At 40.8% G+C, this 27475-nt stretch overlaps 1 long non-coding RNA gene across 2 annotated transcripts; it reads left to right on the top strand.

The window, feature by feature from the left end:
* Positions 1 to 260: 260 nt before the first annotated feature.
* LOC135296714 (uncharacterized) lies at positions 261 to 24007 on the top strand. 2 transcript variants are annotated; one of them, XR_010358735.1, is made up of 3 exons: positions 261 to 1452; positions 5150 to 5316; positions 22689 to 24007. It is a non-coding gene; the product is annotated as an uncharacterized LOC135296714 (long non-coding RNA). The 2 variants fall into 2 exon arrangements; XR_010358736.1 differs by lacking the exon at positions 22689 to 24007 and adding an exon at positions 17944 to 20687.
* Positions 24008 to 27475: the final 3468 nt, after the last annotated feature.

Here is a 27475-nt window from a genome sequence, read left to right as displayed (position 1 = left end):
CCAGGTTGCCAGAATCAGTTAATCAAGTATTTCATCCTTCTGTGTGAGGCTTGCAATGTACAATGCTTATTGAGTAACATCTCACCTGACCTGCTATTAGGTGTCTTGTATTTTCCCTGATCTCACCATAAGTGGACTTCAGTTAGCTATAGAGCAAACCAGAGAGCAAAATTTAATCCTGATGCTATTTTTCAGCCAAATGTTTAATCCATATGTTGATTTCTTCATTTGTTCCCCCTTTTTCTGTTTTCAGGAAAGCAAACGAAAAATGTATTCATTCGTAGAGCCAACAGTGAAGACGTTCAGAGCTAATCCATGACCTCTTCAAAATCTTTAGTGGAGATGCAGCAGGTTTCTTCAAAAGTTTTCTCAGCTTCATGGTGGGATTGGTGGTCAAAGACAGACAGACAGTGCAAAAAGATCCCAGTCCTGACTGACTTTAGCTGAAGTTTGGTGAGGTCCAGACAAAGAGCCCTTACCTGGAAGAGCCAGTACCTTCTGGGTACCCCTCTCAACAGTGATTAGGAGACAAAGATGATGTCCTTGTGCTGATGAACACCTGTCTTACTCCTTTAGCTGGTGACAATAAGGAATGCTTTCAAACTTTTTATGTTGAACCTGGGCTTCAGACAGACCCCAGAGGTGCGGTGATGGGCCTTTTTTTACAAGGGAGGGAATCTTTGTATCCCTTGGATTTGTTTACTTCACTTGTACAACAGCATCCTTCTGATACAGGTGGGGGAAGATTTCAAAGTCCTCGGAAATGAAAAATGCATCCTGGTTTCCTCTTGCTCCTGTGGCACAATCTGAGATTGCCCTCAGCTCCAACAGGTGACAACTCATGGTTCTCCTTTTGCACAAATGATGCTCCTTTTGTACCAATGGAAAGGACTTGCAGGGGCTGGATTCAGCTTATCACGTAGATCAGTCAGGATGGTAACTTTACAGCAGGTTAACAGTTTACTCCCTTGGTGGTCCTGTTCCTTTCCAGCCTTGGGGAGTCAGGGAAGCAGCACAGAGAGGGATACCTGTCTGAAAGGTGTCTATGTGGTATAGTGACACCGGTTTTTGGGGCACAAGGACTAATTATTTAAAGAAGTTTTGACAGACCTTCTGCCAAGGTGCAAAATTAAAACTGGTGATTTCCAAGACATTTTTTACTCGCTGGATATACGCTAGTTTTTCCTTCTGGATAATTCCTTGACAAAAAAGAAGGTGAAGAGGAGTTTTTTGATGTCTGCTCCAAATAGACCACTTCCCAAATCCCTTCTTTGTGATTTATTGTGATTTGTAAAAAGAACAAATGGAGCCTGTATCAACTGTGTGAAGGAAAATGGAGGAATTTGTTTTGTACTGACTATAATACAGAGGATTTATTATTACTCCTAATTGTAAATGTAGTGAGTGGAATGGAGGCATGGAGGCATCTTTTCATGTGGACAAACAAATGAGGTAAGTGCTTTTTGAGGTGTGTAGAGATAAAACCTCAAACACAAGACATTCTGAAAGACAGAAGAAAATCTGTGGCTGAATGCTCACAGGGCTTGTGTGGACTTTGGAAAGCAGGCTTGTGTCTCGCAAAACATACAAAATCCTACCAAGCATGGAATAACCACTTCATCATTTTAAATGAAGGCTATAAAAAATTACAGTCAGCACATAATAGGTGTTTTGCACCCATGCTAAGTACTGCCAAGAAAATAGTTACCTAAGTAAATCAATAAAGTATCATTCCCTTCCAAGGTCTTCCTGTCCCAGTCCCTGAACCTCTCATTTCAGAGGAGTACTGAAACCTGTTCAAGATTTATTTTTATGAAAGTAAGCATCTCTGCATTATCAGGCAGTGAAGAAGTTGTTTACTGCTACTCCAGTAGTGTTGAAAAATCTCTCTGAATACATACTTGCATTGTAGCTATCATAAAAGTGTCTACTAGCTATTGGAGCCCTCAAATTGATTTTTTTTCCAGAAAACAAAGAGTTCAGCCTGAAACCTAGAAATTGCTTCATAAGGAAAACCATTTGTGTAGAGAGAGATGGACTGAGGTATCCTGTCGCATATGATGTTCAAGTTTGGTATAAAACATTTCTATTCACATTCTGTTAGCAAATAAGCCTGGGCTGAGGTAGCAGCACCTGTTCTGGGTTCGTTTCCTATAAATCAGTCTAGATGTTTAATATGTTCCTCATTACCGGGGGGGTTTGAAAACCAGCAATACACCTGAAAACCAATTTGCTGGCATTAATGTTCCAGCAAAGTACTGACTTTCCAGTTCACACTGTCAATTATTGGCAGGAAACAGATTCTGACTTGGCCCTTGTCAAGGATAATACAATTCACAGTCATACTACTCCAATCAAGCTAGGCAAATGCGATGTGCAGGATATGCCATTGCGAGAGCTGGAATTCCAAATCTTTAACAAATGCAACAAAATCTTTTCACAGCCACTGCATATATAAAATGATTTTGTGAAAAATTTCAAAAGGAAAAGACAGTGAAGAAAATCTTCATCTGTTTGCAAAATGTGTGAATGATAGAAAAGCTGACTCAGCTTTCCTGGCAGCGAAAGGCTTGCCCTGCTCAGAGAGGTATCACGCCAAGCAGGTTGGCAGAGAAATGCTGCAAAGGGGAAAATGGCTCATGCTGTGTGCATTTGCCCCAGACTCAAACCAGAGGGGTATCCCTTCCTCTGCTTTTGATCTCAAAACACTTTAGGAGAATAAGGAAGCAGGGGAGGAGTGCTGACCTGCTTGGTGCAGGTGAGTGGCAGACAGGTTTCTCATCCTTGAGAACCACAGAGCCATGAGCTCCCGGGGGGAGAGGCCAAGGTGCCAGGTTTCAAGGACCTCATAGCACCTTAATAGGTATCCAGGGGCTGCATGATTACTCCTAATGAGGGACTAAGAATTTAGGATGAGATTCACTTTTACTTTAGTCAATTAAAAGTTACATGTCTATTTGAAGCTACTTTTTTTGGACTTCTTGCAGACATCACTTTCTTAAGCCTTGGCTTGAAGCCTTAACTTTATCTGAATGGGGTTTCTCACAATTCCAATCAAGAAATACAATTTCGTGAGATGTGGAGAAGACCAGATGTCTGCAAGTCTGAAATCATTAATATTTTAGCCAGAGTGGACGTCCTTGGGCAAGGGGGCAAACTTGCATTACTTGTTGGCACTATGATGAGTGAAGGGGGGGAAAAGTCACGCTTATCATTGAAAAAACACAAGCACTCCTTCTTGTGCCTCATACCTGTGAGCAGGATGCATCAGGTTTTAGCAGACCTGGCACAACAGTGACTCTTTGACATTATCCTCCTTCTCCCAGACGGAAAATGTCATTACCAGTATTTCTTCATTGCCTGAGCGTGTTCTCTTTTTTATTAAATTGAAATACTGGGTTCAGAGCAAATGTTAGTTGGGAGCTTTATGTTTCATGTCCCTTGTTTAACTTGAAATTCATCCTGTTTTTTTGCTAAACTTACATATAAACCCAGCATTTTTGATTAAGTTTCTCATTTTTACATCTTGAATAAGCCTGTCTCATTGATGCCTGCCTTTCTGTTTCCATGTACAAATCTATCAAGACCATCAGGAAATGGTTTCACAAACAGAATTTATTACAAAGCTGATTATGTATTAATATATACAAATGACAAATCTAAAACACAATGTCAAAAAAGCAAGAAAATGCAATCAAGAATTTATTATTCTCCCATTACTATTCAGCTGGGAAAATAGCTGCTCTACTTTACCAAAATAACTTCCCCCTTCCAAACCTTACACCCAACCTGGGTTTTCTAAGTAAGTGCCACAGAAGTATTTGTAATAAAATACTTTAATATATAATAATATCAAAAGCTCACTGTAATATATCCACCTATTTTTCTCACTTCTATATTCCATGCAGGCCTATTATAAAAATTCATTGTCAGTCATACACCTTGTATATATGTGAGTGTGTGTCTAAACTTACAGGTCCATTTTAAAAATGGAATAATTTCTGCGTTTCAGAACCTTGCATCTTGTTCTGTTTTGTACCTGTTTTTCCAACATTGTGGGTAAGGTTTCTTCTAGGAAACATTCACACAAGTGTTTCTCCCCAAAAATTGCCTTATCCCAAGTCCCAATTTAACTTTTCCCAATTTTTTTAAAATGAAAAACAGTAATTTGAATAAAATGCTTTTGAGAATAAAATTAACACTTTGCTTTTCACCTTGGAAGTGACATTATGACAACACCATGTCTGCAATACCTCTTTTATACCCCAAGGAGTGACTGATAACAGGCCTTTTTCAACTGAAGGACTCAACATGCTGACCATTTGTTGCCTCTCATGTTGTGATATATTAGGAGGAATGGGAAATTAATTATGCCTTGCAATGACTTTGGTTAGCAACAGCACTGCATGTTACGTTGGCACCATTATATTTACTTGCCACATATATTGCTAATTACAGATGAATTTTGTATGTGACAACTCCTTTGTGCCCACATAGCAACTGATGAAATCTCTCTCATTTACTTTTGGGGAGTCCGTGGTAGCTGTAGTCCTATGTTTGTCACCAGGAGCTGGTTCAGTGCCACATTATGTGAGGGAATATGGTGGTTCTGGACAAGAGGAGCAATGGGAACAAAGTGGTTGATACGCACACGCACACAAACACGGACACAGATCGTACAGCACACACCATGTGCTGCACAGATACTTGTTTATAGTGCTATCTCCAGTATATATGTGCTTGTGTATTTGTGCACATACACACATGCCCTTACGACTGAACTCCGAGGCACCCTGAGCACAATAAAGAAATGATCTGCCTGTGTTTCACACAGGGCAATCACTCTGCAAGCTCACGTGAGAAGTCATTATAATAGTTACTCTATTTATGGAGAAATGTGTAGCTAAAATGTGGGAAAATTATTGTTCTCCATATTCTCACTTTTTTATTGAAGAAACAAATCACACAGTAAATTACATCTGATTTGCATGAAATGTTGCATGCACCTAGAGCTCAGCATGAACCTGGGAAAAGACATTGTTTTAATTCCATTGCCTTTATAATAGTTTGTTTCCTTTCCTTTTTTTTTTTTTTTTTAAAGATAAATTTTCTGAGCTGTTTCTTATTGGGCTTTGTTTGTATTTTATAGGCACTTCTGAGTATAATTTAATATCTGCAAATTACCATGGTGAGTGAGAAAAAAGTAATGTCCACTACTTAAGTGGATGTAGAGGAGAAGAAGGAGGGAGTACCTGTCTGCCCCATGGTGATAATGGATACTGCCCAAGATGGGATCTGCTGCCACTTGTTGTGGAGGTAATTCCTGAAGGAACCAGACAATATGCTGAATTAGAAAGGACCCACAAGGAACATACAGCTCCTGGCCATGCACAGGACCATCCCCAAGTGTCACACCATGTGTCTGAGAGCATTGTCCAAATGTTTCTTGAACCCTACCAGGATTGGTGTTGTGACCACTTCCCTGGGGAGTGTCCAGGGAAGTGGTCACTGTTCCAATGCCCAAGCACTCTGTGTCTGAAAAACCTTTTTCTAATATCCAACCTAAACCTGCCCTGGTACAGCTTAAGGCCATTCCCTTGGGTCCTGTCACTGGTCATGAGACATCAGTGCCCATCCTTCCTCTTGCCCTCTGGAGGAAGCTGTAGACTGCAGTGAAGCCTCCCCTCAGTCTCCTCCAGGCTGAACAGGCCAAATGACCTCAGCCACTCGTCATATGGCTTCTGTTAAAGGCCCTTCCACCATCTTCTTGGCCCTCCTTTGGACACTCTTTAATAGTTTTATACCCCTCTCATTTATATTGTGGCACCCAGAACTGCCCCCAGCACTGGAGGTGAGCCCACTCCAGCTCAGAGCAGAGTGGAAAATCCCCTCCCTTGCCCAGCTGGCCATGCTGTGCCTGATGTCCCCCAGGACAGGCTTGACTCTCCTGGCTGCCAGGGCACTGCTGACTCATATTCAGCTTGCAATCAACCAGGACAACCAGGTCCCTTTCTGCAGTGCTGCTCTCCATCCCCTCATTCCCCAGGCTGTGCACACAACCAGGGTTATCCTACCTAGATGCAGAATCTGTCATTTTCCCTTGTTGAACTTCATCTGATTGGTGATTGTCCAGCCCTCAATTTGTTGAGGTCTCTCTGCAGGGCCTCCCTGCCCTCGAGGGACTCAAGAGCTCCTCCCAGTTTTGTATCATCTGCAAACTTACTCAGCATCCCTTCCAGTCCTGTGTGCAAGTTGTTTGTGAAGATGTTGAAGAGCACAGGGCTGAGAGTGGAGCCTTGTGGAACCCCACTGGAGATAAGTCACCAGTCTGATGTCACCCCATTCATTACAACCCTTTGTGCCAGACTGGTGAGCCAGTTGCTCAATGATTGCGTGACATATTTGTACACCCATGTACTGGACATTTTGTCCAGAAGGGAACTGTGAAATACTGCAACAAAAGGGAGGCTTCTGTTTGCCTTGGGCCAACCCAACATGCTGAAGATTTTGGTGTCTTCTTTTCCTCCTTTTTTTTCCCTCTTCATATCTTTGGATGCCACCACTAAGCTGAAGAACACTTAATTCCCCATCAAAGTTCCCCTGGGAAGTCTGGAAGATGCAGAAAAGCCCTACATGCACATTGGCCAGAGCACACAGCTGGGCCAGGTCTAGAGAAGAGCAATATGCTTGATGTGAGGGTGCAGTGACACTCTGACTCCAGAGAGTAAACAGATAAAACCTGAAGGCATTAGGGAAAGCCTGCTCTGAGGTTTGTCAATAAGATCTGTGTAGGTCTGAGTGAAAATCTGCCATGCAACAGAAAAATGGATTTTTGCTGAAGTACCCCTTTATTATTTGCAGTGGGTGTGTACCTTCCATAGAAAACTGTGTTTTCTTTAAGTGTATGCTTGAATGTGGAAACATTTTTGTGGAGATACTCTGCCCTGTTCATGTAGTTGTAAGGGACCAGGATGGCTTAGCAGGGATTGGCCTCCTGTTAGAGGCATCCAAGGTGGGAAGGTGTGTCAGACATACATGTGTGTGCACATGTACACCTTGGTACAAGCTCTTTTGCAGAGTTGTTGCACTGGAGCCAGAGAAGACAGCAAGGGGCTGCAATGGTGTGCAACAAGAGAGTGTGAGCCATCAGCATGAGGGTGGAACACGGGGCTCCAGGGAGAGGCCAGGAGAGGGCAAAGGCAGCAGCCACTAGGGCAGTAGAAACAGTTTAGTCTCTGTTACTGTCTTTCCCTCCTTCTCCCCTGAGTTCACATCTGTCAGTGCTTCCTAGGAGTTACAGGTCAGTTGATTTTCATTTTCTCCTGTCAGCTAAGCTGTATTCTGGCTCTGCCTAAAGTTGCTGTGATTCACCATTGATTCTCTTGAAAAATGCCCAGTACCTCAGGACTTTCTCACCATGTGAGGCACAGTCAGATGTTAGAGAATGCAAGGAGGTAATGTGGTATTAGGCCTATAAATACTTCAAAATAAAGTATTTTGGATATGAGTCATGGTTTTCTCATAGTTAATTGCTGCTAGAAGATCCCAGTTTTCTAGACAACGGGTTCTTCAGAAAAAAGTTTGAAGGATGGCAGCAAAAAACCAAAAGTGGACAAAAGTATTTCAGCTAAGCTGGCTTAATAAGCACTCGTATGAGGGACAAATTGGGACGATGTAAACACAAGAGAAGGAGGATTTTGTTTTTTCTTAATTCTGAGAAGTACTTAAATAAGAATCTCAAATGATAGCCCTGGTGAAAGTCCCAGTAAGGTACATAAGGCATGCAGTTGTAGGATAAAACTGAAAAAATAAATAGATTCTTAAGAAGTCTTTCTCCTGGGGTTTTCAAAAAAGAACTGCTTATTTCATAATCTTTACAAAAACACAAAGATTGTACAGGTTAATAATTATGCTTCTGGTCTATGTTTTTTCTGGGAGTGGTCTGTGGAGAGCACAAGTGGCCCTGGCTCAACATGTGAGCACTTGCAGTCTGATCTGAGCTCTTGCTGGCTGCGGGCTCTGGCTGTTGTACAGCTGTCAGCCAAGTCTGTGTGTGGTGACAAGTCCTGTGCTGTGGCTGCTGCTCTGTGCACCATTGTGTCAGTTCTGTCCCGTGTCTGGTGATGAAAAGGAGGTACAGTGGGCAATACTATGCAGTCAGCAACATTTAAAACAAATGAAACATTTTTCTTCACATGGATTTTATCTGAGCAAGCTTCTCTAGCTGGTATGTGGAAGTGTTAAACTCATTTTCATGTGTGTGTGTTTCTAACCAGGTATTGTATACTTCCCTCTTTTATGTTGCTGAAAGCATACTGCATCTTGCTAGAACTGTTTAGTATGCTTCAGGACTCAGAAACTAATCTTGAAGTCTAGCCTTGAAGGGTATGATCTATTGCAATTAGAAATGTATTGCTTTGCAATTACTATTACCACTTGTTTTTACCTGCAGGCATAGAAATAAATACCTGTTGCCTGTGGATATTTATACCCTCTAAATTCCTGCAAAGAAAGCAGTCCTAATTTCTGCAGCTCTTCTGAGGTAAATGCTTCTGCAGCATTCTGGGGATGCCTTTAAGTAAACCTTGTGTCTGCTGAAAAGTACCATAAACAATGACATCTGGGCTGTAACTATGATCATGCAATTATTGTCACCTGTCTGCAGCAAAAAGTTAGAAAATAAGTGTATTTAGAACACCAATCTGATCTGAAAAGTCTGAAGATTGCTGCAGTTGCCTAGTTTTGGACATATTATGTGATTTCTTCATCTGGAGAATAATGATGCCCAGGCACCTTTTTCATAATTCACCCTTCAGTAATACTGGAGAATGATGTCAGAGTTACCATGTCTGTATCATCCCTTGCTCTTGTGTATGATAACCAACTGTCATCAGTATTGTATTTTTGGATATAGCAGGAGCTAATACTTTGGATGTCTTTGCTGCTCTGTGTCAGTTGCTCCATGGGCTGGATGGAGTTTTCAGGCTATAGGCTGAAATTTGGAAAGGAAGCTGATGTAGGTTAAAAATATTCCCTGCCCCACCTTGCTCTTTGCATTTTTTTGCAGACTTGGGTAGACTGAAGGGCCCAGGTCACCATGTGCTCCCTTACACTGTCAGTGCAATTTAGGGGATGAGGGTATGTGCATGGGGCCTGGAGTGCAGAAGGATCGTTGGCTCTGAGCCCTTCTGAAGAAAACCACCATAGATCAGACATTTTCCCTTTCCCACTGGTGGAAGTCTAGAGCAAGTCTAACACAGTTGGCCAAGGCTGGTGTAGCAGAAAGCTGAAATTATCCCATATCAGAAGCTGCAGGATTTGATGGATATTTTCAGACCCACTGTAGATGTTGTTTAACCACCTAAAAGCAGATGGTGGCATTCACTGAGAGCTGTGTGTGAAGTGAAACGACTCTCTCAGATCCTGCCTGGGCTGACTACTGCCAGACAAGACTGGAGACAGTACAGTGGCACTTGTTGGGATTTGTTTATGGGAACAAAATCTGGCATTATTCAGCATGTGTTGGGAGTGCATGCTGGGGATCAAAGTGTCTTGTGAACAGTTAGTTTGATTGGAGTTCATGGAGTTTGCCTCAAAAACAAGACATAAAGGGAGGGGAATTTGCTTTGCTACTTATACTAAGTTAAGGGGGATGGCATCTCCTGGCTATTGCTTGCTATCCAGACACCGTAGGGAAATGAAATTGAGCAATAAGGGACTGCTGTGTGCACCATATACTGTCAAGTTAGTGTGCAGTGCTGCATTGAGGAATGGTGGGATGCAGCTTTTCAGCACAGAAACATTTTGAATGAGTGATTCAATGAATTTCATCACCTCATCTAGTTATTCTCTCTTTAATTTCAAACTTTCAAACAAAACCTTTGACCTAGAGCTAAGAGTGGAGACAAATCTCTTTACAAAAAAGAAACTAGTAGGATTTTTAAAGTCAAATTTGAAATTCTATCCTTGGCAAACCTATTCCGTGAGTGGGCTGTAAGCCTTACTGGAATCCTGTTCAGCTTTTACTTTCTAAGTGTTTAGGATGCTGACTGGTAAAAACGGATAGAAACAGATCCTTCTCAAATTGTGCCTTATAAATCCTACAACTGTAAGAATATATATCTCTTCCTATCAGGTCTTGCAGACATACATATCCCTACATCACAGCATTCCTTGAATCCTACACAGCAATACAGTTTAGGAGAGTTTTTGCCATTGTTTGAGGGAAGATCATCATACTATAAGCTGTACAAACCACAAAGCAGAGTGAAATTTCTTTTGTACAGCAGCAAAAGAGATTTCCTGCTGATAGGTGAATGTAGGCGATATAAATACAAGAGCAAGGTTAACACAGGTGTCACACGCACTTTCACCTTTCTCACTCAGTTAATCAGATCCTGCTGGCTTTTCCAAGGGGGCTGAAATTTTCCATGGGCCATATCTTGAAGTGGCCTGCTGTACCTTTGGTTTCCAGGGTCCCCCTGTGTGGGAAGAGAGGGGAAACCCCTGTTAAACTTGAAAGGTGGAAACACCAGGGAAAGGTGTAGTCTTGCTCTGCTCTTCACTGTGTCCCATTTTCCTCCCCTCTTCTGAATGACCCAAAACAGTCTCCTGCCCAGTGCAAGCGGGAGATTGCTACACATTCTTGAAACCACCCATCACTCCCACCAGTGCTGTTTACTTGACGTACACATACACAATATAGCAATAGGAGCAAGCATAGCTTGCCTTGCAGCATTACTCATCAGCAAAGAGCAAAACCTGCTACGTATCCTACCATGCTGAAATGGGCTCTGTGGTTTTGTGTAAACAATTCTCACATTATTGCATCCTCTCACACATGATTGTTCTGAAGCACTTAAGCAATGTGAAATTATCCTCAATATAGTTGCCACAGGTGAAAAAAGCCTACAGTGTGTTTATGATGTGGTTCAAGTTAGTCATTGATTTCTGGACCTACTGTAGCTCTTCAGGGTATATCTCAAAGCCAAGCAATGTCCTTGAGAGCTGGCTGTTGTATCTGGATTTCTGAATGAGATAGAAAAAGTGCTTCAAAACCTTTGTATGACCTGATCATCAAGTCTGACTTCTCCCTTTGAGGGTAATTTGTATGTCCCCTGTGAAGAGGTGATTCTGTAACGCAATGAGTTTGGGTTTCTGAAGACAAATTAAATAGTCTGGATATCAGGAAGTGTCTTAGCTACTAGGATGTGATGAATTGGGGCATGCTCCCCTGTTTGCCAGAACACTTTTTTTTCCCAAAGTTATTTCCCTCTAGGCAGGGGAGCTCACTAGAGTTGCAGAGCCACGCATTTTAGAAAAATGGTAGTGTGTTGGCATCACTGCTTGTTCTTGGACTTGCAGGCACATAAAGTTAGCCTGCCACGTGGTGCTAATAATACCTGGCTGTCCTGCTGGGCTCATTCTGGGGAAATTGCAAACTATTTCTCATTAACAGGAGAATGATTATTGTCCGCAGCTTTTTGGTGTAGAATGGGAGCTGCAAGGTATGAATTAGCACACCAAAGTCTCTCAGAAAAAAGAAATTTGGACTGTAGGCCAGCCAGATTTCTAGGTCTTGGGCAAAACTCTGTCCCTTCTTATTTGGGGATCTGACTAAAGCACTGAGGTTTTGGTAGATGGACACTGAGACTTGTCCTGTGCTCCAAGGGCCAGGAGAACAACACCCAAGACTGGTACAATGTCAGATTTGTTTGCTGTTCTCATTTGGGATGAAAATCCCAATCGTATTTCTGTTTCTTCCAACTTGGAAAGGCTTCTTCCAGTAGAAGCAATTTCCCAGGACATATAACTTGATTTTATTACTGGCCTAGTTGGGAGATTGCCAAGGGGTGCGTCTTCCACCCAGTCCTGAATGCTGTCTGTGGATGAGGTTTAATGGACAGCAAATTAAGACACATGGACAGTCACTGACTGCAGTGCACTGCTTTTCTTGTCTGTGCTTCATTTGCAGAAGGGGATAAAATTATTCTGATCCATTTCTGTAAAATGTTTTGTGATCCTTAGCTGCTTTTTATACTTTATTTCTTCTGCTGTTCCTAATTCTCTGAGAATAAATTATGAAAGGGTAAAAAAAGAGCAAACATGCATAGATTTATTTTGCTTGAGCTCATAAGGATATATACATTTTCAATGGACATATGGATTCCATCCTTTTCATCAGAATGGAGAAAAAAAGTTCTTTCAATGGGATTGCTAGGAAACTGTCTCTTCAATGGGTTTGCTAGGAAACTGTCCTCAGTTACAGGCTTTGTAGTGAAACACTGGTTTAATGCTTTTGTAGTCTGGAGAACACATACTATGATGAGAGATGCTGAAAAAGAGGTATTGTGTATAATAGAAATATTTTTTTTAAAAAAGTCAGCTTCTTAAAATGATGTACAAAGAAAATTTAAACTGGTTTGTTGTAGATTTTGTGTATTCATTAGTTATTTTTCTTGCCACCTCTTATGTATTTTTAAATGTTAGTTTTATCTACCCATTTTCCTTGCTCCTTGGATTAAAAGTGGAGAGAAAAAAGGAATAGAGAAGTCCCAAAACTGGAAAAGTGAAAAATTGTTTTACTTGACAACCCCAAAAAATTATAAAATGAAAAATGTATAAGAAATAATTTATTTCTGGGGAGACAGTAATTTTTCACATTATAAAGTTTCAGATAAAACTTTGACTTGCCCTAATGATGTTTAAAGCACTGAAACCCATGCCCCCAAGTCACAGCACAGGCATACCCAGAGCCTTGCAGTATGATTTCTGCAGGATAATTAGCATTCTGCATAACAGAAGCCAGAGCAGTGAGGCCAGGTTTCAAAGTGAGAAGCAACGAAGGTTCCCCTGAAATCGAAATTGTGTGTATGGGTTAGATGTAACCAGCCTGGAAAGCTGCATGGTTCAGTTGTTCTTTTAACCCTTTATTGATTAAGGTATTTAGCTCATTGTAGAGGTGCAGTGACCATTTCTGAACAGAATGTGGCTCATACCCACCTTTCCCGTTTCCACTGGTTTCAAAACAGATTCTGTGTTGGCTCTGTCACTAGTGGTCAGGTTCATAAATGAACAATATTCTATTCTGTCTGTGCATTTCTATCTGTATTTTTCTGTATTTATTTTAGGAGGCTGTGGGGTTCCTCCTTCTTTTAGCTCTCCAGAAATACATATATTTTTTAGATGGGCCACTTTTGCTACAAAGCAAAGGCTTGTTCCCAATATCTCTCTGCTACTGTAACACTCTCATGGGAGAAGGTTTTTGGGACTTGATATCACCGTTACAAAAGATGGATGTTTTAATGTTTAACCTGTTAATGTGCTTTTCTGGCAAGACATGTTCAATTTCTGATTCCACCCCAGATTTCATGAGTAAACACTTAGGTCTATACTCCTATGCTTCTTCTGAAGCAGCTAACACCTGTAAAGGTCTGACTTCATCTCTCAGCTCTTTTAAGCTTAAGCAGTATGTAACCACATCAATAATTTTTTACTAAAATGCATCAAGGTCCTCAGATAATGCTGTACTGGAGAGTCAGAGAAGCTGAAATTTGTCCTCCTGAGAGCTGATGTCTGGATGCAGATTTGTGCAAGCATTTTTTGTCTTTCTTGATGCTTCCAGATGGTGAGGTGGTGTGGAGTACAGTTGGGAAAAGGGGATAGTTTTCTGATGTCATATTTGTTGTGCATTCTCCTGGCCACTTTCTAACTGGTCAGCAGTTATAGTTTGGACTGCAAAAGCTTAAAGCAAGTAGAGAAACTCCACCAATAATCAGTGTGCTTTCAAGAGACATAGTCTTAGAAGAAGCAATGATAGGGGAGGGGGTGTGTGGCAAGTTACAAATGAACATCAGTGACTCCTTTAGAGTTGCACAAAATTAACAGAAATGAGATCTCTAGTTACTGAAGAGAATCTTCTCTACTGAGATAGCTATTAAAATAAAACAATCAGAGATTATGGCACATGAGAGTCTTTTTAATTGTTAATTTGCCCACTTCAAAATGACCGTACAGTGAAATCTCTGTCTTTTTAAATAACATTGTTTTCCTTAAAATTGGTTTCCCTTTTCAGCGTTATCTTTCTGAGAGCACTGTGGTGATATTGTTGGGAATTATCTATCCCACACTGAGGAGAGCCTATCTGAGGCTAACACAGTCCTTGCAAAGTGCAAGGTAATTAACCATTCTCCTCCCCCTATTTATCTTGATTTTTGCTTCCATCTAGTTGTTTTTCATGCTTGTAAAGTATAATTTGCATAAAGTTTTAGCACTTTCTTCCTACACAACCCCTTTCTCTCTGGTCTTTCTCTCCACATCACTGCAATGAGCTGAGCATGAATTATCCTGGAGCAAGGGTGGGTGAACTGTTCTGCCTGTGCACAGCAGCACTGAAGACAATGGAGCACAGCATCCACAACTGACACAATTCTCACTTACAGAGACATTTTGTATGGTAATGAACTTCTGATGGCAAGACCAGACTTTTTTGCTTCAGGCAATACCTATCTCTGATGGGAACCTAATTTCCACCCACAAGGACCTTCAGTGTAAAGGAGTGAGCAAAGAATGATGCTGAGCAGTGATGTGACTTTTGGCTTTCCTTCTATGTTTTGCCCAAAGCCAAGTAAATAGAGCCTCTAGACCAAAGCACTTGGCACCTGGTGTTTCCTTTCAAGTGCTTCTATAAGCCAGGCTCCTTTCACTACTGAATTCTGCAAATGAACTTCTCTTTAAAGCAGTCACTGCTTCCTTTGTAATTAAGCCACAAGGCATATCAGCATAGCCAGGAAACATTGACCCAAAAGCTAAGTGGTGATGGTCAAAACTGAGAAACTGCCATGACATGGCAATGTTTGAAATGAATAAGAAGGGGCTTTGTTGCATTTATTTTTGCTGTTTTGGGCAATATAAAACAAAGCAAACACGGAGGTACATTGAGATTCAGGTACCTGTATTTACACACTCTTTATGACATGCAAATCACGACTCTGCTGAGTTGTTTAGTGGAAGGTTGAACACTCAGAGCAATTGTTTCTAGTCTGCTCTTAGCTCAAAGTCTATGGCTTTCATTTTGGATGCAAAGAAGGGCTGATGAGAGCCATAGTTTGTTTTTCCCAACTAGGTCAGCTGGTTTAATTAGAGACTCTGTGTCACCCTCCACTTCTTACTTCCCCAGGCTACTCAACTGTTTGAATAGATAATCCCAATTCCTAACAATTACAGCTACAATATTATATATTTTGCAGAGATAATTCTTTCAACTGAAAATTTAGGGCTGCCAGTTACATCCCCTTGTATTAGCTCCATATCACTAGGCAGAGCCTGGCTTTTCTTTCTTACCTTCCTTGTGCCATGCACAGCTTTTCCCAGGACTGCCAAAGCACTGGTCTGCAGAGGTGTCATTCAACACCAAACCAGATGGGGTGGTGGGACCACTGTGGAGATTCATGCATTTTTGTTTCAAAACAGGTTATGGCAGTTTGACTGGTGGCTCTGCATCAGCAGGTGCAAGTTAATCTGATATTAGCCAGGTTTCAACTGATTTAATAATGTTCACACCCAAAGTTGGTTTAATTAACTTGGATTTACACCAGGCGTAACAGGGGACATGTCGGTTTGGTTATTAATCAAAGGAGTAGGTGCCAGCAGATCTATCTCTCCTCCCTTTCAAGCTCTCCAATAGATTAATGATGTGACCTTGGGCAGATCTCCAGGCATGTTTTTCCCTTGCTCTCCTTGGCCTGGATATAATCAATTTCTCAGAATAGATGCAATACTGAACTCACAGGCGTCTGTGAAACTTAATTCCCTGTGTGCGGAAAGGGTCTTGGCAGCTGTCAGGGAGTGCAGCCCCGTGGGGAAGGGGCAGGGCTTACTTGCTGCCTGGTCCATCCTCTTGCAGAGCAATCTCTGCCAGGAGTCATAGGTGCTGCCATCCGTCACAGCAGTGGCACCTGGCTCTAATCCTGAACTGAAAGTGCATGGAAGTGCATTGGAGATGGTTGGCGTGGTCCTAACCAAGAGTTTGTTCTCTGTTTTGCAATATAGATGGGAAAGCCATCTGATGGCTCATTTTTATTTTTATTTGGGCCAAGGCAAAATGGTCCTCTTTGGGAAACCAACTTCTTCCCTGATTTGCCTCTGTGTGTGGACCAGCTGTAGCAATATGTCTGGCACTTGCAGGGAGAAATCATTGCCCTGCTAAACTTCAGCAAGTGCTGCTCTTGGTCAGCATGGTCAACAGGCTGCTCCTGTGCTCCTGCTCTGGACCCTGCTGGGCACCGCTGCCTGCCTCCCAAGGACCAGAGTACTTCCTGCTGAGGGCCTGATGCCACACCCTGCTCCATGTGGGAAATGTAGTCTTGTCGACTTCTTGCCCAACACCATTTGGCCATCTGCTGCTGTTGTTACCTGATCAAGCCTTTCTGCATCTTCTTTTGCCAGTCAATCCGGCACGTATAAAAGTCCTCCATAGCAATCTGTTAATTTTGTCCTGATGTGGCTTTGCTGGGTACTCCTTTTTCACATTTCCATTTCTACTTATTGTTATTCTGGTTTGTGCTCTTCAGTTTGTTTTTCTCAGACAAACCGTGTTTTCAAAAGTAAGAGAAAGGACCACAGTAATTACAGTGGTTTTGTTAGGGTCCTATTTTGGTGCACACAGGTACGGGATCATGAATCTCTCTTTGCAACTTCAAAAGGAGTCTAGGGAGAAGAATTGCAATGCCTCTTATTTTATCCCCATCAGAACTGTTAGTGATAAGGGATTCGCATTTCTTAGTTGTCCACACTGGTCCAGCATGAGCTTCTTGATCAGAACTCCTAAATAAATTAGATACTCCAGCCTCATGCAGGGGCTCTCCAAAAGAGTAGGAAGTGAGAAAACGGAATATGACTTTCTGCTCAGAGCCCACTTATGGGCTTATTTAATAGATGGAGTTTGCACACAATTAACTAATTATGAGCAGAGTTAGTGCTTGTGGTGAAGAGCAGGCCTTCGAAAATAAGTGCTCGGCTTCATTTGAAGGGCAAACACTTGACACTCAATGTGAACTTAAGCAGGAACTGACTTTCAAAGAGAAAATTGTCTGTCAGATTTAAGTCTACACACATATTCGCTTCAATATTTGGGATTCTAAGCTCTTTGAAGGTAGTCTGTTCACTTCCCCACAAAGCACTTTTTTGTTCACCTTCACAGCAATTTTCTCTCTTCCCTCTCCCCCTCACCCCCAATCCCCTTAATGTTACAAAAGAATTCGCTTCTGGGATGAGATTCTGCTTGCTGAGTTTCAGCCCCAAATTATATTTTAGAGACGACTTTGAAATTCCCTGTAAGTGTGCTCTCATTATTGGATATCTTTGATACAACTTTAAATACAACTGTGCAGACATTGCTGCCATTAGTGCTAGGAAAATATAAAGCCTACACAGAGAAAGCAATAGTCAGAGCCAAAAAGCCCCTGTGATAGATAAAAGTAGGGGTATGTTTCAGATATGGGACCCCAGCTTCGTAAACATTGTGAAACTCTCTGAATTAGTCACTTCACACAATACTCTTAAGGGAGTTTTAATCAGACCGTGTTGTGTAGGGGCTCATCCTGAATGGATTTAGCTTGGAGAAATCACCCTTCTCAAAGCGCTCTTTTTTTCCCCTTTTTTTGACACTCCTCTCTCCTGGAGATCAGTACAGCAAAAGAAGAGAAGATGTAAAGCAAAAGCAGGCCAATCAAAGCAGTATTGTGTTCAGTATGAAACACTCTTGAAGCATGTTCACTATAAGCTACTGCAAACCACACACTTTTTCAACAGACTGGAGGACCAGTTCCCAGCTGGAGGGAAACACTGGTCATGTAAAGAGAATGTGGACATCACAACTAACAGTAGAAACTCCCTGTCACTCATGTCTTTTCCAATAAGCCAAAGCCTTTTTGTGTTTTTCAGACTGCTCAAACTCCTCTTCCCAGGGGTCAAAGAAAACAGGCTAAACTCAGAGGTGGAATTTACTGCTCCAAGATGGATATCAGGATGGGCAGTGACTCATCATCCCTCACCACTGCAGATGGCAGCCCTGTGTATTTGGAAGTGTGCACAAGTTTCCTATGCAGCCAGGGCAGAAGGGTGCAGCAGAAACCAGCCCATGCCTGCATGAGCCGTGCCACAACTCGTGACAAACTCTGCTCTGCCTGGGACTGTGGGGGCTCCCTGGGACAGGCTGCCAGTGCAGTACATGAGCAGCATCACAAGCCAAGCAGCATTACCACCACAGCTTTTGTTTGTCATCACAGTTTTCCTCCAGAATGGAAATGGGACGTTTGTGGATTTACCTTTTTTTTGCATTTTATAGAACATTTAATGTACTATGTATCAATGTGTACCACAACCCTCACCATTTCAAAGTATCCTCATATAAGAGGTGCTTTGAGATCATGCTCTCAGCATGGAGAAGAAGTAGCAAACTTTGAAAGGTTTCTTATAGGGTTTTATGAATAGGGAATTATGAGTGGCAAATTGTTCCAGGAGGCTTGAAGTTTCTGAGGTGTGCATGTGCAAAAAAGACCTGTCAAAAAATCAGGGTTCCTTTACATGAAGCTCCTCTTGCCTGATTTGCTCTATCAACAGGGTATGTTGTACTGATCCTCAAGAAGCAGGAGGAGCTAAGTGTTTCTGAAATCCTCCTGCTGTGTCATTTTGAAAAGTGGTATTCATGTAATGTGTACCCTGGATCTCTTATCGTCAAGCCATTGTTCTGAATATTTCTGAAATCCTCATGCTGTGTTGTTTTGAGAATAGGTATTCAAGTACCACAGATTGCTTAGTGCTGAGCCATTTCTTGCCTGTGTCAGAGATGACAGAAAGAAGCAGATGACAATATGGCTGGCACTGGTGGAAAAAATGCTATTAAAACTCATCAGAGGCAGGATCCAGGGTTCCTTACTGAGATATTATTTGATCAATTGGGATGCATATGGATTAACAAGGAGATGATCCTGTCTTAACCAGCTGATATAATTTTTATTTTGAGGCAAGACTGCAAAGAACTGCCAAGAGGCAGCCGGAGATATAATTTATGCAGGCTTCATTATGCTTTTGCAACAGCAAAATGCAACAGCAACAAATGCAAAAAGGCTAATGTGTGAGGTCAGCAGCATGGCACAGGGGTGATGTGCTTGAATGGATTAAGGGGTGGCCTCAATATAGACTGCAGAGAGATCCTACTGCTTTGGTGTGACCTGAATGGAGGAGTAGAGAATTACATGGACAAGAACTGGACTGTTACTCTTATTCATACTATTTATCTGAAGCCTAAGGAAGATGAGAATACTGTAAAGCAAAATATTTGCAGATAATGCAGAAATACAGAGCGCTGCCACTACAAAGAAACTACATGTGTGATTGGGAAGATGAATGACCTAGATAAAATTAAAGTAATGAGGAGCTGGACAGAACAGAGGACCAGACTCTAAAATATCATACTATGCAGAAATGCAGTTCAGGAAAATTTAGTTCATGGCTAGCAAAAGAAATTTGAAAGATTATAACTGGTGCACAAGTGTGCAGAAATTTACAGACATCTTTGCAAATATTACATAGTGGGTTTAAGTTTCTAGAAATTACCCCTCTTTAGTACTGCACAGACCATACCTGTACTATCATCCTAATTTCTGATCAACTGAGATTAAAGAATTATTATGGTGATAGACAAAGATATAGCAAGAGCAAACAGAATAATGCAGGAATGGGGGCAAACTAGTTGTCCCAAATATACCAAAGGAATTAGGGCTGTACTTTCTTTCTCTTTTATTGAAAGAGAAGACTGAGAGGTGAGATAATTTTGCTCCATGAAGATCTTGAGGGAATAGGAAGAATGGTTGATGCAAGACAGTTTGAATCTGTGTCAAATGCAAGAAGCAGAGGGCACAAATTAAAGTTTTGCATTATGTGGAGGGAGGTCCCGCAAGGAATTTAGTTTAGAATTCCTTTATGCAGGGAGCAGATAATATACAAGATGCTGAAAAGTGCACTCTGCTATACAAAAAGCCCAATGGGAACACAAATTTTTACTGCTATGTTCCCCAAAGCCGCATCTTTGTCTGAAGAGTGCTTTAAAGACAGCACCATTCTTCTACAGAATACAGGAGAGGGCTATAAGAAAAAATAACCTATCTCATCCTCGTGAGAATACTCAAAGTGTTTCTCCTGGCTTATTGGTAGCATTTTCGGAGAGACTGGATGTCTGAACCCTTTTGAAAATTTTGGCTGTGAAGGAATTGTTGCCTGGAAGAGTCAGTGAAGTGGCTTTGAAATTACACAGGACTGGAACTGAAATTATGAGAGCCCTTTGGGATGGAGGACTGAGAAGACTGAATTTCTGCTTTGACTTAGTTTTTGCAAGTTTGAAAGGATTAATAATACTGCAGCAGAAGAGATAAAAAGCACATTACAAAGTCTGTAAGACACAAATGAAAAGTGGCATTATTTGAATGACCCAAAAAAATTACTTGGACGATACATTAGAAAAGGATTTATTTGGGATAGACCTGATTTTGCAATGGATGCAGGTGAATTTACCTGCTCCTCTGGCACACAGGTAAAGGGTGGGTGAAAATATGAGTTTAATAACAAGAAAATCCTGAATTCCCCCATCAGCCTTTTTCCTTCCCTCTTTCTCCTACTGGTTAAGTGAAAGAAATCTGCAGTGGCTTACTGAAAATAAACAAATCCATAAGGTTTTACTCCACTAAATTGTGTCAAGATTTTTTTAAATGCAAAGCAAACGCTTATAAAATATTTGAAAAAAAGTCTGACTCAAAGAAATGTGTTTGGCTTCTCTTCTGCCCCTTTTCATTAGGGGATCTGTGGGCTTCCAGCATTTGAAGGACTCCTTGACCTGTCAGTGACATCTGCTAACATATTACACTCAGCCTTGCACGCAAAATGCTTGCAAGACAGTCTGAATCCAAACCTCTGAAGCAGAGCAGCAGCTGTAAATGAGTCTTTCATACAAAATAGAAAAGAACTAACCCTATTACTGTACACATCCAAAAAACGTAGGCTGTAACCCTTTGATGTCTGCAACTTGATTTTCCCTTTCTTCCCTCAGTGCATGCACTGTCGAGCATCACTTGCTGACACCCAGAGAATTGAATGCACAGAGAAAGACAAGCAGGAAGGCACCTGATCCAGTCATTTACAGCATAGAGTATATACTGCTGTACAGTGAATTATTTTTACATAGGTAATTAATAATGGAGAAACAATGTAGTGACAGTGTAAGTCCCAGGGGAGAAAATTGTCAGCCTATTTATTCATTTATTCTTTGCTAACTAAATTGATGGGATAGTCTGATGCCTTTCTGGATTCCACATGGATGATGAAACTGCAAACAAGTTTCATTTAAATAACAGGCAAATCTTCCAATTAGTCAAAGCCTAATTCTTATGCCTTGAAATGATGAACTGCATGTACTGTAACCTCTGTCAGTTTGAAGGGGAAAAAGCTGTCGACCAAAAACCCAAGACATTGATCTGAACATTTTAGGCACCAATTCAAATACGTTAATCTAGTGTGATTTGCCAAGATTCTGTAACTGTCTTCTGGATTCCTAAGTTCATGTTAAATGGGATATCATTAATTCTTTCATAGAAACTCATCTTTTAGCTATTGGAGAGTTTAGTGCAACTAAAGCACAGTCCTCAAGAGTATGTGGAGGATAGCATTGGATTCTGCTCTCTAATGCATGGCCATGTCCACTTTTCTGTGTGTTTTATGCTTCCAGAAACTGCACCTTGCACAGCAGCTGAAACCCCAGCTTCAGTAGGGGAAGGATTTAGATAGTGACAAAGTGTCACTAATCTAAAAACAGATTAATGTCCAAAGACGACAAACACAAAACAAATATCCCATGGCTATTTCTGTTGTGAGACAGGCATTTCTGCAGGAAAAAAAGTGAGCTCCCAAAATGTGCCTTTTAAGTAAAAATATTGCATTTTTTCTTCTGGCTTAACCTTTCTCTCAGATTTTGTCTACTTTTGCATGTTTATTTTCTGATCTTTGTAAGTTAAAGAACACTTCTACTTCAATATTCTTGCATTTTTAAAATGCAAGCTTCTGGCTGCCACACGTGTGGGGCAAAACCCTCCAGAGCACAGTGAGTAAAGAAGGATTTTTGCTACAACTAGCTACAGATGAATCATGATAGATCATGTTATTTCATTGAATTTATCTTCTGAATATTAGATTTAAGAAGCTGTGTCATGTTGAAATATTGAAATATCTCCAATGTAATCCACTGTAATGCATTGTTAGAAGTTTTGAGGGGGAGAGGGCAGTGAGAGAAAGGGCTGGCTGGTGTTAGATAACCAATAATCTGCACAAACTCTTGGAGCTGGCAGCAGAGCTGCAGTCTCAACACTAGTTTCAGCCTGGGAGCAATTGACACTCCCTGTACCAGCTATTTGGCTGGAACTTAAATATGTCACTTGGCACTGAGAGTTGATGAAAGCCCTGTTATTTTCCAGGCTGAGAGCTAAACGAGACTGTAGCCTTCCTAAACCATTGCACAGTGCTTATAAGGAAATGTTGGTTTATCTGAAGTAATTTAATCAGCCTGATCATTAGATGAATTTGCTACTTCCACACTTTATTCTAATTGTGTTTGCTCATATGCATATTACACTTTTGCCCAGTTATTTAGTTCTAATTAATAAATTGGAAACAAGCATGCTGCGAATGCTTCCCGAAGAGGATCTTCCTGAAATGGAGGACTCTGCAGGGAAAAGAAGCAGGACGACAAGACTGGAAGGTTCTCTCCAGAGCCATCCTTGTAGACCACTGAAATCTGGGGCTGGAGCTGGAAAATCCACCATCCACTGAAGGCCTGTCATCTAAAGCTAATACATTTTCTCTCCTAAGTCAGTGTGCTGTGTAAGTACTGCATAAGTTCTGTGTTATTTCTTGGGAGATTGCTAATGTTTGGGACATGAACACTGTTGAGAACAGTAAAACACTTATTGTTAAACCAAAGGAATATGTCAACATGTGCCCCTTCACTGTACTTATCTCAGGGTCCTTTTCTTTCCATGTTCCCTTATTACAGTGCTCTTTGTGGCTGCACTGTCCATCACACCCCACATCACTTCCAAGATGGTGGATAAAGCAAGCCCTTCCTGCAGAGCAACACTAGAGCTCATCGTATAAAACTTTCACTGTGACAGCTGCAAACTCAATGCTTTTTTAAGAGGAAAAAGTGTTTTTATACACACGGTCTTTTAGGCTGAAGTAAATAATAATCTTACTTTTGTTCTATTCAAGGACCTTTTATATGTGCTCATCTTTTGTCATCTTTGTGAGTATGGAGATATCCTGTGACTGAGAGACAGAATGAGTGTTGTCATCTCTCTCTATTGCCAAGCTAGTAGCATTTTATGTGCCATGTATCGAAGTAAGACTGATGCTTGGCACAGCTTTCAGTGCAGTGATCTTATGTAGCTGCTGTCAGGAGTAAGGTGATGACTTTGAAGGAAGCCAGACTGGAGCTTAAATGCACCATAGTATTTATGCAGGAACACATTACTAAATATGACCAAGAAAATGTATCTTCAAAGTTTTAGAGAATATGTACTTCTCCCCACTTCTTTTGTATTGGGATGAAGTCAAAATCTTTTGTAACAAAATCTGGATGCTACACACAGATTGCAAAGGATTACAGTCTTTGGAAATAGCATCTGGTCTTTGAGATGCTCTTGTACAAAGCACTCTAGAAAGATGTATCCTTTCTCTTTGGGGTGAGCCACCTGCAGGATATAAAGAGCAGGGTGCCTGCTCAGACAAATGGCCTCAGACTCACTGGCTGGTGGGAGAGGCCAGGTCAGAGTCAGGGTAGTGGTGTGCTCTTGTTGTTCACACTGGTGGATTATGAGTGTGCTCCCAGCCCTCTGTAGGCCTCTGTCACCTACTCCTCTGAAGTTATGCCCAGGTGAGGTTTGGAGGGTGGAACTGGTGAGCATTTGTATTCATAGGCATACAGATGAAGCTGAGTGAAACCCAGGGAGGTGGGACAACGGGAGAGGGACCAATCATGCTGTGCTACTTCTCCTGCCCACTCAGGGCTGGAGAAGTGCCAGGGAAGCACCCAACAAGTCATGGTGTTGGCAGTGCTTCCCAGCATCTCATACTGGGTCTCATCCTCTTCTGCAGGAACTCTTGCATTCTGAACAGGTCCTTATTCACTGGAGCAGGGCTGGAGCTGCCTTATCTTGTACAGACATGAATTCCCTAGTACTGGCCTGGTGGGTCTTCTGAGCAGGAAGCTTTGGTCTCCTATTATCTTCCTTTGAATGTTGTTTTGGAACTACTTGGAATGTGGACATTTGTTCCCATTAAACATTTTAATGTTGAATTTGTGGAAAAACTCCTACTAAAAAATCTGATCAAGTTTCATGCTTTTTTATTCTACAAGCCTTCTCTGTTTTAGCAGATGCTGTTGTTTATAAATGCCTCTGGGAACATTGTATTTTGAGCTTTTTTTATTTGGAGAAAAATATGACTGTGATGGGGAATGGTGTCCATCAGAGAGGAAGAGGTTATGTGGAAGCTGAAGCAATAAAGTTCTCAGAGAAGAACAAGAAAAGAAAGACAACATGTAATTCAAGAGGTCTGAAAATGAAAGGGAAGAAAGTTCATGAAAAACTGTGTATGCATGCAAAATTGTTGAACTAAAATATATTCTGCATTCCAGCAACAGCCTCTCTGGATTTTAGTAACTTGTGAGCCTAAGGAGTTAATTTTTTTTCTGCCTTGTTTACTGTTTTTCTGCCCCACTGTGAGTTATTTTTTTAGTGTCAGATCTACATTGACACTTATATCAAAAAGCCTGTGATTTAACTTGATAGATCAGCTACTGTGAGGGGGTAGGGGTGGGTAACTGACCCTACTATTGAGATATATGATGCTTATTTAGAGAAATGACATATATTCTTGATGAGATATACAGACGCAAACTGCAAACTTCTGATTCAAGGTTACTTACAAAAAAAGTAGAAAAATAAGCTGGTTTTTTTTTTTTTTTAGTTTTGCCTTCCTTTCTTTTACTTAAGAAAGGAAATAGAGTTTTCAACCTTATAAATACTATATACTGAGGATGACTCAGGGAACAGATGACCTTTGATACCACTTGACACTTACATGGGAATGATTCAGCAGGGGTAATGGTTTTAGTTAGGTGGTGGTGGAATTTGAAGTTCTTGTTTATGTCTACACAAGCACAACTTCATGCTCACAGAGGATGCACTCCTGAGATTAGGAGATTCTCCATTGTTTCATGTAATATTTTAAAAAATGTGATTAGTGGGAAATAATGCTCTCCTGATGTGTTTTTCTGATTCTAACCCTTTGAAAGAGAGTCAAGAAAGAGATCCATAAGCTTCAATAATGACTTTGGTGAAAAGTCAATGCTCCTTAAGCCACGCCTGAAGACAGAAGAACATTCTTCAGTGTGGTTGGATGGGAAATCTACATTATCTCTTTCAAGGTAAATGCTGATTTTGCTGTAAGAATTTCAGAAAATGAGTGGTTTCATGAAAGTGAATTATTTGCTAATAAAGCCCAAGTGCAAGAAGAAATATCTACTTTACTCTGAACAAAATTATAAACATTGATTTTTTCAGTCAGAAAAAAACATTTTCTTTTGTGTGGTAATGATAAACTAGGTCAAATGAAATGTTTCACTTGAACACAACTCAAGTTTTGGCTTTTTCTTTTTTCAGAAAAATCCTTGGCCTTTGAAAGTATTCTCTGATTCTATGGGATTTTATTTCTGAGGCTCCAAAAACAATTTCAATATCAAATCTTTATGGATAAGAAAATTATTTGCTGCCTAGCCCTTCTTTCTAACAACCTCTTGATATCTCTCTCAGAAAGTTTACAAATAGGTAAATTTCTCCGCATTTCTTTGTGACAGAGAGAAGTTTGGTAACCTTACTAGAGATTTATAATTTGTTTTTTTTCCCCCCACACAGGCTCCTTTGTGAGGAACTGTGACAAGATGCTTAATTTACAATTTTCAATAGCAAAAAATAATAAAAAAATCCCACAAATATGCATCAAAACTCTGCATGGTGGCTGAAAGAGTTTAAAAATTTGTGGCTCAGTCTGTTTTCTATTTGTGATAATTTTGTATATTATTTTTTCTTTTTGTCTATTTATGACTATTTTTAAATGGCTTACATAAGAGGTCTTCTTTACATCCCTTGCCTTTTACTAGAACAAAGCCTCCTGACCATCAGAAAATGGATTATATTTGGAGGAGTTCTTAATGAACTGAAAATTGAAAACTAGGCCTTTAATCCTTAACATTGTGTGAAAATTCTTCACATTATTCTTCATTGTCTTAGTGTCACTGGAAATTAAGATAGGAGAATCTTTCATGAAAAGCATCAAAAGCAGCCGCAGCAGAAGAAAACAAATTTAAGAAAAGATGCTTGAATACCAGAAAACTGGAGTGATGAGTGATCTTCATCAAGCTCTGGGGTTTGGGTGAGACTACCATGTAAATCAGGCATGAAGAATTTTTTTTTCTGAAAGAACAGACTGTAACAGCAGCGTTTTTTGGTCTGCAGTTAGTCTGCACATTTATCCAAGCTATGTGAAGAGATTTTGGATTTTCTGGTAGAAGTTGAATGGACTTCTCCTGGTTGACCACCATCTTAAAAACTTGAAGAAAGCTCCTCAGGGAGTAGCAACCTAAAGAAACTTCTAGATATAATAGGTAATTTGTGGAGGGACACTTTTTTATATTTTGTTTTGTTTTTTCCTCCCTTGCCATTAAGATGGTACATCCAACCATATTATTTAGCTAGAAACAGTGGATTTCCAGCAAGGAATCACATAGTAATACTTTATTAGTGAATTATGGAGCCATCACACCAGGCCATTGGAGGGAGTAACTCTGATTGCACTGTAGCTTTCCAATAGGAAATTTATATAAATAAATAGCTTTCCAATAGGACTAAATGAAACAATGGGACTTAGAACAGGTTGATGCAGCCTCCTCTAAAATTACTCAGGCCATTTGCAAGTTCTCTGCAGTTTCAATTGCAGTCCTACAACTACCTATGGTTATTCATTAATCAGATACTTATAAATATGCAAGGAATTGAGAGGGAGCTTCAATCTGTAAGCAACCCACCTGCAAGAACCTGCAATTAGGGCTTCTGTATTCCTAAAGGTGTCAGACCTGCTGAGCACATGCACACTGCTGGATGTGTATTAGAGTTACAAGATGACTGCAAACCCTAGGCAAATATAAAATAATCTTGAAATATATCCAGAAATAACAGAGCATGTCTGGGAAAACTAATTTTTCCAAAGTGGCCCTAACAATGATTTTTTATGTTGGGAATTACAGGCAAAACTAGTAGTATTGTACTAGAATGTTGAATCCTGCCATTCCATGCAATGAGACAAAGAGGACTCG

The sequence above is a fragment of the Passer domesticus genome, chromosome 3 (genome assembly GCF_036417665.1).
Source record: "Passer domesticus isolate bPasDom1 chromosome 3, bPasDom1.hap1, whole genome shotgun sequence".
NCBI classification, from domain to species: Eukaryota; Metazoa; Chordata; class Aves; order Passeriformes; family Passeridae; genus Passer; species Passer domesticus.
Note: the sequence above shows the minus strand (reverse complement) of the source record. Positions and strands in the feature narration are given on the sequence as shown.